Source organism: Moschus berezovskii, chromosome 1 (assembly GCF_049115385.1).
Source record: "Moschus berezovskii isolate FMDL1 chromosome 1, NW_MosBer_1.0, whole genome shotgun sequence".
Lineage (NCBI taxonomy): Eukaryota > Metazoa > Chordata > Mammalia > Artiodactyla > Moschidae > Moschus > Moschus berezovskii.
In genome coordinates this window covers 156,107,463-156,120,763 of record NC_142460.1, presented here as the reverse complement: position 1 = coordinate 156,120,763, position 13,301 = coordinate 156,107,463, and the positions used below count along the sequence as shown (strand labels likewise).

At 39.5% G+C, this 13,301-nt stretch overlaps 1 protein-coding gene and 1 pseudogene across 1 annotated transcript in view; one reads left to right on the top strand and one right to left on the bottom strand.

The window, feature by feature from the left end:
* Window positions 1-13,301, bottom strand: part of STAG1 (STAG1 cohesin complex component) — a 503,309-nt gene that overhangs the window by 368,585 nt on the left and 121,423 nt on the right. The gene's annotated exons all lie outside the window — the stretch shown is intronic.
* On the top strand, window positions 11,647-12,112 carry LOC129552173 (prefoldin subunit 4 pseudogene; annotated as a pseudogene).

Genomic DNA, 13,301 nt, shown 5'->3' with positions numbered 1-13,301 from the left:
GTGTGCGTACACACACACACACACTACATATATACATATATATATATACACACACACACACAATGTACTATTACTAGCCATTAAAAAGAATGAAATAACACCATTTGCAACAACATGGATGGACCTACAAAGTGTCATACTGAGTGAACTAAGTCACACAGAAATACTATATAACATTCCTTACATGTGGAATCTAAAAAGAAATGATACAACTGAACTAACTTACAAAACAGATACTCACAGAGTACAAATTTCTCATTGCCAGAGTGGGGATGGGAGAAAGGGATAATTACGGAGTTTGGGATGGACATATACACACTGCTGTATTTAAAATGCATAACCAACAAGAACCTACTGTATAGCACATGGAACTCTACTACATGTTATGTGCCAGCTTGGATGGGAGGGGGTTTTGGGGGAGAATGGAAACATGTATATGTATGGCTAAGTCCCTTTGCTGTTCACCTGAAAATATCACACTATTGTTTGTTAATCAGCTATACCCCAATACAAAGTTAAAGAAAAATGAAGATATAAGACAAGCAGGAAAGAAAAAAAAAGCAAAGTGTCAAAAGTCTTTCCTTATCAAACGTTCAGGCTCAGTCACTCATTTGTGTCGGACTCTTTGCAACCCCATGGACTGTGGCCACAGTTGGTGATTTCAATACACCACTTTCCAAAAAAACAAAAAAACCAAGATCCAGATATAAGATTAATAAGGCAATAGAGGACTTGAACAACAGACACCATAAATCAAACAGACCTAATAGACACGTAAGGAACACTCCACCCAAAAACAAAATATATCTTTTTCTCAAGTGCACATACAACATTCTACAGCATAGCTGATTAGGCCACAAAAAAGTCCCAGCAACTTTCAAAAGCTTGAAATCATAGAAACTGTATTCTTAGAGCAGAAAGAAAAGGAAGCAGAAATCAGTAACAGGAGAGAAACTGGAAAATTTGCAAATATGTGGAAACTAAACAACATACTCTTAAATTACTGAGTTAAAAAAGAAATGACAAATTAGAATACTATGAGACTAGTGAAAACAAAGACACTATATGTCAAAGTTTATGAGACACAACAAAAGCAGTACTCAAAGGGAAATGTAACTGTAAACACCCACTTTTTAAAAAAAATGTATCAATTCAATAACCTAACTCTCTACCTTAAAGAAGAGCAAATTAAACCTGTGTGCGTGCTATGTCACTGCAGTCATGTCTGACTCTATGCGACCCAATGGACTGTAGTCTGCCAGGCTCCTCTGTCCATGAGATTTTACAGGCAAGAATACTAGAGTGGGTTGCCATGCCCTGCTCCAGAGGATCTTCCTGACCCAGGCACCAACCTGCATCTCTCACGTCACCTGCATTGGCTGGCAGGTTCTAGCGCCATCTGGGAAGCCCAAATTAAACCTGAAGGCAGCAAAAGTTATGAAATAATAAAAATAAAAGGAGAAATAAACAAGAGTAGAGAAATTACAGAATTTATAAGGCTAAAATTTGAACTTTTTTTAAATGTATTGACATTATTGACAAACTTTCAGACTCAGTTAGTAAAAAAGAGAGAAGATTCAAATAACCACACTCATAAATTAAAGCAGGAATATTACTATCAACCTTGCAGAGAAGTCAGTAGTCGGTTGCCGCGGCAAGCCACTGCTGATCCATGCTCCAACCTCTCCAACACTAGTAGTTCCCTCACCAGGGATTGAACCCATGGCCCTGGCAGTGGAAATGTGGAACTCTAACCACTGTATCACCAGAGAATTCCCTCTAATGGAACATTTCATATCAAGTATTTCAAATTAATGAAGTTCTAAATTCATGAAAGTGTGTGTACTGTCAAAGCTGTCATCATGCAGCCGGTGTGTAGAACACTAAATGGAACGTAGTGTTGAACTGAACTGAATTCAACCTACATGAAGACTTGACATCAGGACCTCTACCTGTCTTTGAGCCTACAGGAGCCACCCTGCCATCCTGGTCTAAGCCCCACGCCAACTGGCTCCTAAGCCCTGTGCAGCTGCCCTGGATGAAGAGATAGGAGCTCCTCCCACAGTTACATGGTCTTTGTTCAGATGACTGAAGCAGACAAGCAGATGGTAAAACATCTGAGGCGGGACAAGACGTGCTGATATGATGCTCATTCTCTGTCTGCCTCTGAGGGCAAGTTGGGACCAGTAAGACCCAACCCTGGATAGGCCATTGATGCTGGAGACTGTGGCTTGGAAGCACTGAATACTCCTAGGGGTTCTGCTCCTGAGGGCTGAGGGGACCAGGTCTCCACTTAGGGAATACTAGGCAATGGCACCCCACTCCAATGCTCTCGCCTGGAAAACCCCAGGGACGGAGCAGCCTGGTGGGCTGCAGTCCGTGGGGTCGCTGAGGGTCGGACATGACTGAGCGACTTCACTTTAACTTTTCATTTTCACACATTGGAGAAGGAAATGGCAACCCACTCCAGTGTTCTTGCCTGGAGAATCCCAGGGACGGGGGAGCCTGGTGGGCTTCCGTCTATGGGGTCACACAGAGTCGGACACGACTGAAGTGACTTAGCAGCAGCAGCAGCAACATTCAGCGGAAAAGGCAATGGCACCCCACTCCAGTACCCTTGCCTGGAAAATCCCACGGATGGAGGAGCCTGGTAAGCTGCAGTCCATTGGGTTGCTGAGTCGGACACGACTAAGCGACTTCACTTCCACTTTTCACTTGCATGCACTGGAGAAGAAAATGGCAACCCACTCCAGTGTTCTTGCCTGGAAAATCCCAGGGACGGGGGAGCCTGGTGCGCTGCCGTCTATGGGGTTGCACAGAGTTGGACACAACTGAAGCAACTTAGCAGCAGCAGCAGGAACATTCAGGAAAGCCCTGCACTGGGGTTTTTCAAACTTTGGTGTGCATCAGAATTACCCAAAAGTCTTACTGAAATACAACTGCTGGATCCCATCCCCAGGGTTTGATTCAGAAGGTATGGAGTATAACTCAAGAATCTATATTTCTTTTTTTTTTTTAGCAACGCCATGCAGTTTGCTGCATCTGTTCCCTGACCAGGGATTGAATCCATGCCACTGGCAGTGAGAGCACAGAGTCCTAACCACTGGACTTTCAGGGAATTCCCAAGAATCTGCATTTCTAACTGTTCCCAGGTGATACATTGCTGGTGGGGAATCATAGTTTGAGAACTATTGCTATAGAGCCTGCAAGTGTTTCCTAACAGGATCTGATTAAAGGAATATTAAATTTATATATTTATTTATTTATAAATTCCCACCTTTCTTAAATTTCTAGAATTAAAAACCTTACAGAAATAAAAAAGGTTATAAGAGAATAGGAAAAAATTATATGCCAATAAACTGCATAACCTATATTAAATGGCTCAAGGAAAAGTAAAAGATTAGAACAAACCTATAACATTCAAAGAGAATCAGCTATCAAAACCTCCCAACAAAAAGTCCAGGATCAGATGGTTACACCAGTGCAGTCTACAAGCAATTTAAATAAATAACGGTGATCATTCTCAAAGTCTTCCTAAAAATATACGAGGAAGATTTCCTAACTCAATCTATGAAGCCAGCATTTCTTCTATATAAAAGCCAAAGACAGCACCCCCTCCCCCCAAAAAAAACCTACAGAACAATTTCTCCTATTAATATAAATGCAAAAATTTTCAAATAGAAAACATACAACTACATATTAAACATAATATATACCATGGGCAAGGGGGGCTTACCCAGGAATGCCAAAGTTGTTCAACATTAGAAAATCAATGTAATAAGATACATTATTAGAAAGGAAAAAAGAAACCACAAAATCATCTCAAATTAAGACAAAAAGCATTTCACAAAATCTCAAGGGACACCAAAGAGCCAAAACATTCCTTCATGATAAAAACATTCAAAAACCTAGGAAACTGAATGGAACTTTCTTAATATAATAAAGAGCATTTATGAAAAACACGTAACTAATTTCATACTCTGTTGAATGACTAAAATAAAAGCTATCCCCCCTAAAATCAAGAAGTCAACAATGTCCATTTTTACCATGGTTTTCAACAAATTAGTGTATGTTGAAGCAGAACAATTATGCAAGAAAGAGACATAAATCACATCCAAGTAGGAAAAGAAGTGAAACTATCTTTATTCCGTTCCGTTCCGTCGCTCAGTCGTGTCCGACTCTTTGCGACCCCATGGACTGTAGCCTACCAGGCGTCTCCGTCCATGGGATTCTCCAGGCAAGAATACTGGAGTGGGTTACCGTTTCCTTCTCCAGGGGATCTTCCCGACCCAGGGATCGAACCCGGGTCTCCCACATTGGAGGCAGACGCTTTAACCTCTGAGCCACCAGAGATGACATAATCCTTTATACATAGGAAATCTTAAAGAATCGACAATAGCCAAATACTAGTTGAAAACGGCATCAATGACTCAATGGACATGAGTTTGAGCAACCTCCTGGAGATAGTGAACGATAGGGAAGCCTGGTGGGCTGCAGCCCATGGGGTTGCAAAGAGTTGGACACAACTAAGCAACTGAACAAGTTGGAAAAAACTTGTAGGTGGAAGACAACATACAAAAATGAATTGTTTCTTTTTTAAAACTAGTAAGTTTAACAATGTTAGAGGATAAAAAATCAACCACAAAACAGTTTTTGTATAGTGACCATTAAAAAAAATGAAAGGGAACAAGATTACATTTACAGTTGCATTAGAATAAATGAAACGTTTAAAAAAGAAATTTAGTCAAGGTAAACGATTTGTTCACAGGCGGGAAGACAATATTACAAGGATGTCACTAGGTATTCAAAACAATCTATAGATTCAATACTGTAATTATCAAAATTTAATTCTTTTATACAGATAATCTCATCCAAAATACTTATGGAATCTCATGGAAAGGACCTTTAAAGCCAAAATGATCTTGGAAAGAGAGACCAAAGTTGGAAGTTTCACACTTCTGGAGTTCAAAATTCACCACAAAGTGACAGTAATCAAAACACTGTGATACAAGTATACAGACAAACATACAAACCAAAAGAAAAGCGCTTCCAGAAATAAATCTTCACATATTTGGTCAAATGGATTCTGGCAAGCAAACCAAGATCATGCAAATGAGGGAAACACGTTCTTTTCAAAAAAATGGTGCTGGGAAAATAGATATTCACATACAGGAAAAAAAGAAATTGAACCCTGGTCTTACATCATACACAAAAATCAATTGAAAATGGATTAAACATCTAAGTGTAAAAAAATTATAAAACTTCTTAAAGAAAAACTAGTGCAAAAGCATATGATAGTAGATTTGGAAATTATATCTTGGCTGTGACACCAAAGGCACAGGCAACAAAAGAAAAAATAAGATAGATTTCATCAAAATAAAAAAAACTTTTCTGCATCAAAGGACTTTATCAACAGAATCAGAAGGCAACCAAGGGATAATTTTTTAAAAATTGCAAATGATTTATCTGATAAGAATCACGTATCCAGAATACAAAGATGACCCTTGAACAACACAGGGATTGCAAGGTTCAACCACCCATACAGTTGAAAAATTACATATAACTTCACAGATGGCCCTCTACATCCACAGTTAGGCAGCTACAGATTCAACCAACTGTAGACTGTTTAGTACTATAGGATGCATTTATTGAAAAAATTCCATGTTTAAGTGGATTCACATAATCCATATTCATGCTGTTCAAGAGTCCACTGTAATTTCTTACTATCCAATTACAATAAGAAAATTTTAAAAAACAACAACAATTAAAAAGAAATTGTCAGAACTTCTCTGGAAGTTTAGTGGTTGGCAGTCCACCTGCCGATGCAGGGGACCTAGGTTCATCCCTGGTCCTGGAAGATCCCACATGCCTTGGAGCAACTAGGCGTCTGCACCACAATTACTGAGCCTGTGCTCTGGAGCCTGTGAGCTGCAACTACTGCACCCGTGAAGCTGAAGGCCATGCTCCACAACAAGACAAGCCCGGATGATGAGCAGCCCACGCACCGCAACACAGAGGAGCGTCAGCAAACCACACCCAGATAACACAGCCCGCACCAACAAAGACCCACCACAACCAAAATACAGAATAGCTTTTTAAAAATGGTCAAAGGACTCAAACAGACGCTTCTCCAAAAAAGATACATTATTGGCCAATAAGCACATCAAGAGTTTAGGTTCAACTTGCTGGGGAAATGCACATCAAAACCACAATGCAATAACATTTCGCAGTTTTGAGGATGGCTATAATCACAAAATGGAATATAACAAATATGAGAAAATCTTTGTCATCTCTGGTTAGGTAATGAGTTCTTACATGTTGACACTAAAAGGATCATTTATAAAAAGAAACAAAAAAGAGATTAACTCGACTTAATCTTTATTCTCTGTAAAAGACATTTGAGAGATTTTAAAAAGGCACACACTAAGAGAAAATACTTCCAAATCATGTAATTGAAAAAGAACTTACAGGAAGAAAATTTTAAACCTCAAATATAAGACAGAAAACAGGTCCGTTTTTTCCCCACAGGTGAAAGATTTGAACAGACACTTCAACAAAGAAAATAAAAGGGTGACATATATTCCAGGGGATGCTCTTTACCATTGTTTTGCTGTTTTAGTCTATTAAGTTGTATCCAAATCTTTTGTGATCCCATGGCCTATAGCTCGTCAGGCTCCTCTGTCCATGGGATTTCACAGACAAGAATACTGGAGTGGGTAGTATTTCCTTCTCCAGATGATCTTCCCATTAGGAAAATGGAAACTAGAAGTGAAATGAGATACTACTACATAGATATTAGCATGACTAAAATTAAGAAGACCATTTCAAGTGTTGGTAAGGCGTCAGAACAACTGGAAAACTCATACATAGCTGGAAGGAATGGAAAAATAGCACAATCCTTTGAAAAACAGTTCAGTAACCAGACACTAACTATTAATATATGACTAAGCAGCTAAAGTTGAACGGTTCTATGAAGACCTACAAGACCTTTTAGAATTAACAGCCAAAAAAGATGTCCTTTTCATTATATGGGAATGAAATGCAAAAGTAGGAAGTCAAGAAACACCTGGAGTAACAGGCAAATTTGGCCTTGCAGTACAGAATAAAGCAGGACAAAGACTAAGAGAGTTCTGCCAAGGGAATGCACTGGGCATAGCAAACACCCTCTTCCAACAGCCCAAGAGAAGACTTTACACGTGGATATCATCAGATGTTCAACACCAAAATCAGACTGATTATATTCGTTGCAGCTAAAGATGGAGAAGCTCTATACAGTCAGCAAAAAGAAGACCAGGAGCTGACTGTGGCTCAGAACATGAACTCCTTATTGCCAAATTCAGACTGAAATTGAAGGAAGTGGGGAAAACCACTAGACCATTGAGGTATAAATCAAATCCATTATGATTATACACAGAAAGTGAGAAAAAGACTTAAGGGACTAGATCTGACAGAGTGCCTGATGAACTATGGACGGAAGTTTGTGATATTGTACAGGAGACAGGAATCAAGACCATCCCCAAGAAAAAGAAATGATAAAAAGCAAAACGGCTGTCGGAGGACGCTTACAAATAGCTCTGAAAAGAGAAGCGAAAGGGAAAGGAGAAAAGGAAAGATACACCCGTTTGAATGCAGAGTTCCAAAGAATAGCAAGGAGAGATAAGAAAGCCCTCCGCAGCCATCAATGCGAAGAAATAGAAGGTGAAAAACTAGAGATCTCTACAGAGAAGTAGAGATACTAAGGGTGTTGGAGAAGACTCTTGAGCGTCCCTTGGACTGCAAGGAGATCCAATCAGTCCATTCTAAAGGAGATCAGTCCTGGGTGTTCATTGGAAGGACTGATGCTAAAGCTGAATCTCCAATACTCTGTCCATCTCATGTGAAGAGTTGATCACTGGAAAAGACTCTGATGCTGGGAGGGACTGGGGGCAGGAGGAGAAGGGGACGACAGAGAATGTGATGGCTGGATGGCATCACTGAATCGATGGACATGAGTTTGAGCAAACTCCGGGAGTTGGTGATGGACAGGGAGGCCTGGCTTGCTGTGATTCATGGGGTGGCAAAGAGTCGGACATGACTGAGCGACTGAACTGAACTGAACTGAAGGGAACATTTCATGCAAAGATGGGCTCCACAAAGGACAGAAATGGTAGGGACCTAACAGAAGCAGAAGATATTCTGAAGAGGTGGCAAGAATACACAGAAGAACTGTACAAAAAAGATCTTCATGACCCAGATAATCACAATGGTGTGATCACTAAAGAAGAGCCAGACATCCTGGAATGTAAAGTCAAGTGGGCCTTAGGAAGCATCACCATGAACAAAGCTAGTGGAGGTGATGGGATTCTAGTTCAGCTATTTCAAACCCTGAAAGATGCGCTGCACTCAATATGTCAGCAAATTTGGAAAACTCAGCAGTGGCCACAGGACTGGAAAAGGTCAGTTTTTATTCCAAAATCAAAAAGGCAATGCCAAAGAATGCCCAAACTACCGCACAATTGCACTCATCTCACATGCTTGTAAAGTAATGCTCAAAATTCTCCAAGCCAAGCTTCAGCAATACGTGAACCATGAACTTCCAGATGTTCAAGCTGGATTGAGAAAAGACAGAGGAACCAGAGATCAAATTGCCAATAGCAGCTGGATCACGGAAAAAGCAAGAGAGTTCCAGAAAAACATCTATTTCTGCTTCATTGACTATGCCAAAGCCTTTGACTGTGTGGATCACAATAAACTCTGGAAAATTCTTCAAGAGATGGGAATATGAGACCACCTGACCTGCCTCTTTAGAAACCTATATGCAGGTCAGGAAGCAACAGTTAGAACTGGACATGGAACAACAGACTGGTTCCAAATAGGAGAAGGAGCATGTCAAAGATGTATATTGTCACCATGCTTATTTAACTTAGATGCAGAGTACATCATGAGAAAGGCTGGGCTGGAGGAAGCAGAAGCTGGAATCAAGACTGCCAGGAGAAATATCAATAAACTCAGATATGCAGATGACACCACCCTCATGGCAGAAAGTGAAGAACTAAAGAGCCTCTTGATAAAAGTGAAAGAGGAGAGTGAAAAAGTTGGCTTAAAGCTCAACATTCAGAAAATTAAGATCATGGCTTCTGGATCCATCACTTCATGGCAAATAGATGGGGAAACAGTGGAAACAGTGGCAGACTATTTTTTTGAGCTCCAAAATCACTGCAGATGGTGACTGCAGCCATGAAATTAAAAGACGCTTACTCCTTTGGAAGGTGAGTTATGACCAACCTAGATAGCATATGAAAAAGCAGAGACATTACTTTGCCAACCAAGGTCCGTCTAGTCAAGGCTGTGGTTTTTCCAGTAGTCATGTATGGATGTGAGAGTTGGACTATAAAGAAAGCTGACTGCCAAAGAATTGATGCTTTTGAACTGTGGTGTTGGAGAAGACTCTTTAGAGTCCCGTGCACTGCAAGGAGATCGAACCAGTCCATCCTAAAGGAAATCAACCCTGAATATTCATTGGAAGGACTGATGTTGAAGCTGAAATTCCAATACTTTGGCCACCTGATGCAAAGAGCTGACTCATTTGAAAAGACCCTGATGGCGGGAAAGATTGAAGACAGGAGGAGAAGGGGACGACAGAGGATGAGAAGGCTGGATGACATCACTGACTCAATGGACATTTGAGTTTGGGTAAATTCCGGGAGTTGGTGATGGACAGGGAGGCCTGACGTGCTGCGGTTCGTGGGGTAGTAAAGAGTCGGACACGACTGAGCGACTGGACTGAACGGAACTGAAAGCAATGCCTTTCCAAGGTATTTACCAAGTGCAAAGAAAGCTCATGTTCTTACAAAAAAAAAGTACATTAATAATTAAATGCTTGTAGTAATTTATTCATAAATGCTAGACACTGTAAACATCCCCAAAGTGAAAGTGAAGTCGTTCAGTTGTGTCCAACTCTTTGCGACCCCATGGCCTGTAGCCTACCAGGCTTCTCGGTCCATGAGATTTTCCAGGCAAGAATACTGGAGTGGGTTACCATTTCCTTCTCCAGGAGATCTTCCAGATCCAGGGATTGAACCTGGGTTTCCCACATTGTAGGCACACAGTTTACCATCTGAGCCACCAGGGAAGTCCAAACATCCCCAAAACTATCCTTAATTAAAAGATTATAAATATACGATTAGCACATTCACAAGATGGAATACTATTCAACAATTAAATGAGTCTCAAGTACACAGACTATGTACTTACTGTAGAATTCCACTTACAAGACATTGTGAGAAAACCAGAGAACAGAACAGACCAGTGGTTGTTAGAAACTGGGGTAAAAGAGGACTGACTAGAAAGCGACAGCATAATAGAATCTGGGGGTTGAACAACATATCCAAATTACAACTTAACTTTTAAATCCAACCAGGATCTTCTGCAGAAACTCATTTAATTCTCAAATAATATCTCAAATAACTGAGATAATTCTCAAAACAAAAAGGAACTAAAATGAGTAACTACAATATTTTGAAAAAGAAAAAAGTGAGAAGAAACAAAATATCTGATGCCTATAAGTATACAAACTTACACAAGTTTAATAAGAAATACAAATATGGAATGCTTTACATGTTTATATGCAATTTACATTTTTTTACTTGGAAAAAGCACTGTGGAAATTCTACACCATTTGTTAATACTTATGTGTCATAAGTGTATTTAACCCATTCCTTAGGTTAAATACAGATCCTTAAGGATCTGTCTTCCTTAATCAGACAAACATTTTAATATATACTTTAAACTTACATAAACACAGTATGGGGCTTCCCTGGTAGTTCAGCTGTTAAAGAATCCGCGTGCAATGTAGGAGACCTGCGTTCGATCCCTGGGTGGGGAAGATCCCCGGAGAACAGAATGGCAACCCATTTCAGTATTCTTGTCTGGGAAACCCCATGGACAGAGGAGCCTGGAGGGCTACAGTCCGTGGGGTTACAAGAGTCAGACACGACTGAGCAGCTAAGCATAAACCTACTATAGTTTTAGTTTTATACCAATACAACTTTAAAAGTCAGAACACTCAGCTTACCTTCCTGCATTTAATATTCTTGCTCAGAAAATAAAGTCCACTGCTAGGTTTTTTTCCCTTAGGGGCTTCCCAGGTGGCACTAATAGTAAAGAACCCGCATGCCAATGCAGGAGACATAAGAGATATGAGTTCAATCCTTGAGTCAGGAAAATCTCCTGGAGGAGGGCAAGGCAACCCACTCCAGTCTTCTTGCCTGGACAGAGCAGCCTGATGGGTTATGGTCCATTGAGCTGCAGAGTCAGACACAACTGAAGCGACTTAGCACATATGAACACCAGGTTTTGGGATCAAAAAACAAGAAGTCTAGTGATGGTTTCAGGACAATTTTGAGCATCTCATTTTATGAGTACTTTACTTAAGTAAAATAATCCGGTGCACTCTTCTTCTCTATTCCCCATTTTTAATTAAGTCTCATTTTATTAAAAACAACCAACTTTGTCTCAGAAACCTATACATTTGGCTCTCTACAGCTCTAAAAAAATTTCCCTTGGTGGAGAAGGTATATAAAAATGATGCATACCAATCTTTCACTTAACATTTTACCACCCCTTAATCTTATTTCTGTTCTAATCATAGCTTTAAAACTTGTGTTTTCCATGATGGCGACTACCATGAAGAAAGCTGCAGAAGAAGTCAATGTCACTTTTGAAGATCAACAAAAGATAAACAAATTTGCACGGAATACAAGTAGAATCACAGAGCTGAAGGAAGAAACAGAAGTAAAAAAGAAACAACTCCAAAATTTAGAAGATGCCTATGAGGACATCATGCTTGCAGATGACGACTGCTTAATGATACCTTATCAGATTGGAGATGTTTTCATTAGTCATTCTCAAAAAGAAACACAAGAAATGTTAGAAGAAGCCAAGAAAAATTTGCAAGAAGAAACTGACGCCTTAGAATCCAGAGTGGAATCAATTCAGTGGGTGTTAGCAGATTTGAAAGTTCAGTTCAGTCACTCAGTCATGTTCGACTCTTTGCAACCCCATGAACCACAGCACGCCAGGTCTCCCTGTCCATCACCAACTCCCGGAGTCTATCCAAACCCATGTCCATTGAGTCGGTGATACCATCCAACCATCTCATTCTCTGTCAGTTACATGCAAAATTTGGGAGTAACATAAACCTTAAAGCTGATGAAAGTTAAACATTTTATATAATTTTTTGTAATTTAATAAACTTGAATATTATTTAAAATGATAATTTCCCCTCTTCAAATGAAATGGAAAGCAAAACTTTAAAAAAATTTTTTCATTTATTTAATGCAAACTTGCCTATTTTCACATCTTGTTTATTTATTTTATATTTTTAAATGAAGGCAGTATTCATCTATGTATTTTGCATAACAATTATATCAAGTGTAGGTGCTTTATGTCATGTTATTAAAATCAGTTAAGCAATCAAAAAAAAAAACTCTTGTTTGTACTTACTGCATTTTTCATAAGCCATTCTAAACACTTCTCTTATCATTCCAGCAATCTTCTAAATTTATCAGTGGTCATATAGTCTTCTATTTCGTTTTTATAGGTAGTCACCCATAAATTGGTATCACTCTATAACTAACTTACTATTATTGCTTTTTCTCTTTACTGAGAACATCCAACACTCATTAAAGCACCTACCTACATGCTAGACACTGTGCTAAATTTTACTTTCAATAAAGAAAATTCCCCATTCTTTCTGAATTATGTTGGTTTTAAAGATGCATGCATGCTCAGCCATGTCTAATTTTTTGCGACCCAACTATAGCCCATGAGGCTCATCTGTGTATGGGATTTTTTCCAGGCAAAAATACTGGACTAAGTTGCCTTGCCCTCCTCCAAGGATCTTCCTGACCTAGGAATCAAATGCGAATCTCCTGCACTGGCAGGCAGTCTCTACCACTGAGCGACCTGGAAAGATACTACACCTGAAAGAGCATATATAAATATATCTCTATCTCACTCTAAAGGTACATTTCTCTTCATTCCCAAGGTTATCTTCTAAGCTGAGCTGATTACTTCTCAGGGCTAACTCTTTCACTTCTCCCATGTTCTCACACTCAAAACAGAATGTAAAAGAGTTGTTCCTCTCATTTTGTCAAACTTCTGAGAGATAAAGAATGGCAACAAAAATAGTAAAAAGCAGGTAGAAAATCAATAAAGACACAAGTGAACTCTATGACATGATCAATCAACTGTATTTAATTGACATCTATAATTGTTTCATTCAACAACAGCAGAATTCACATTTCTCTCAAGCTTACATG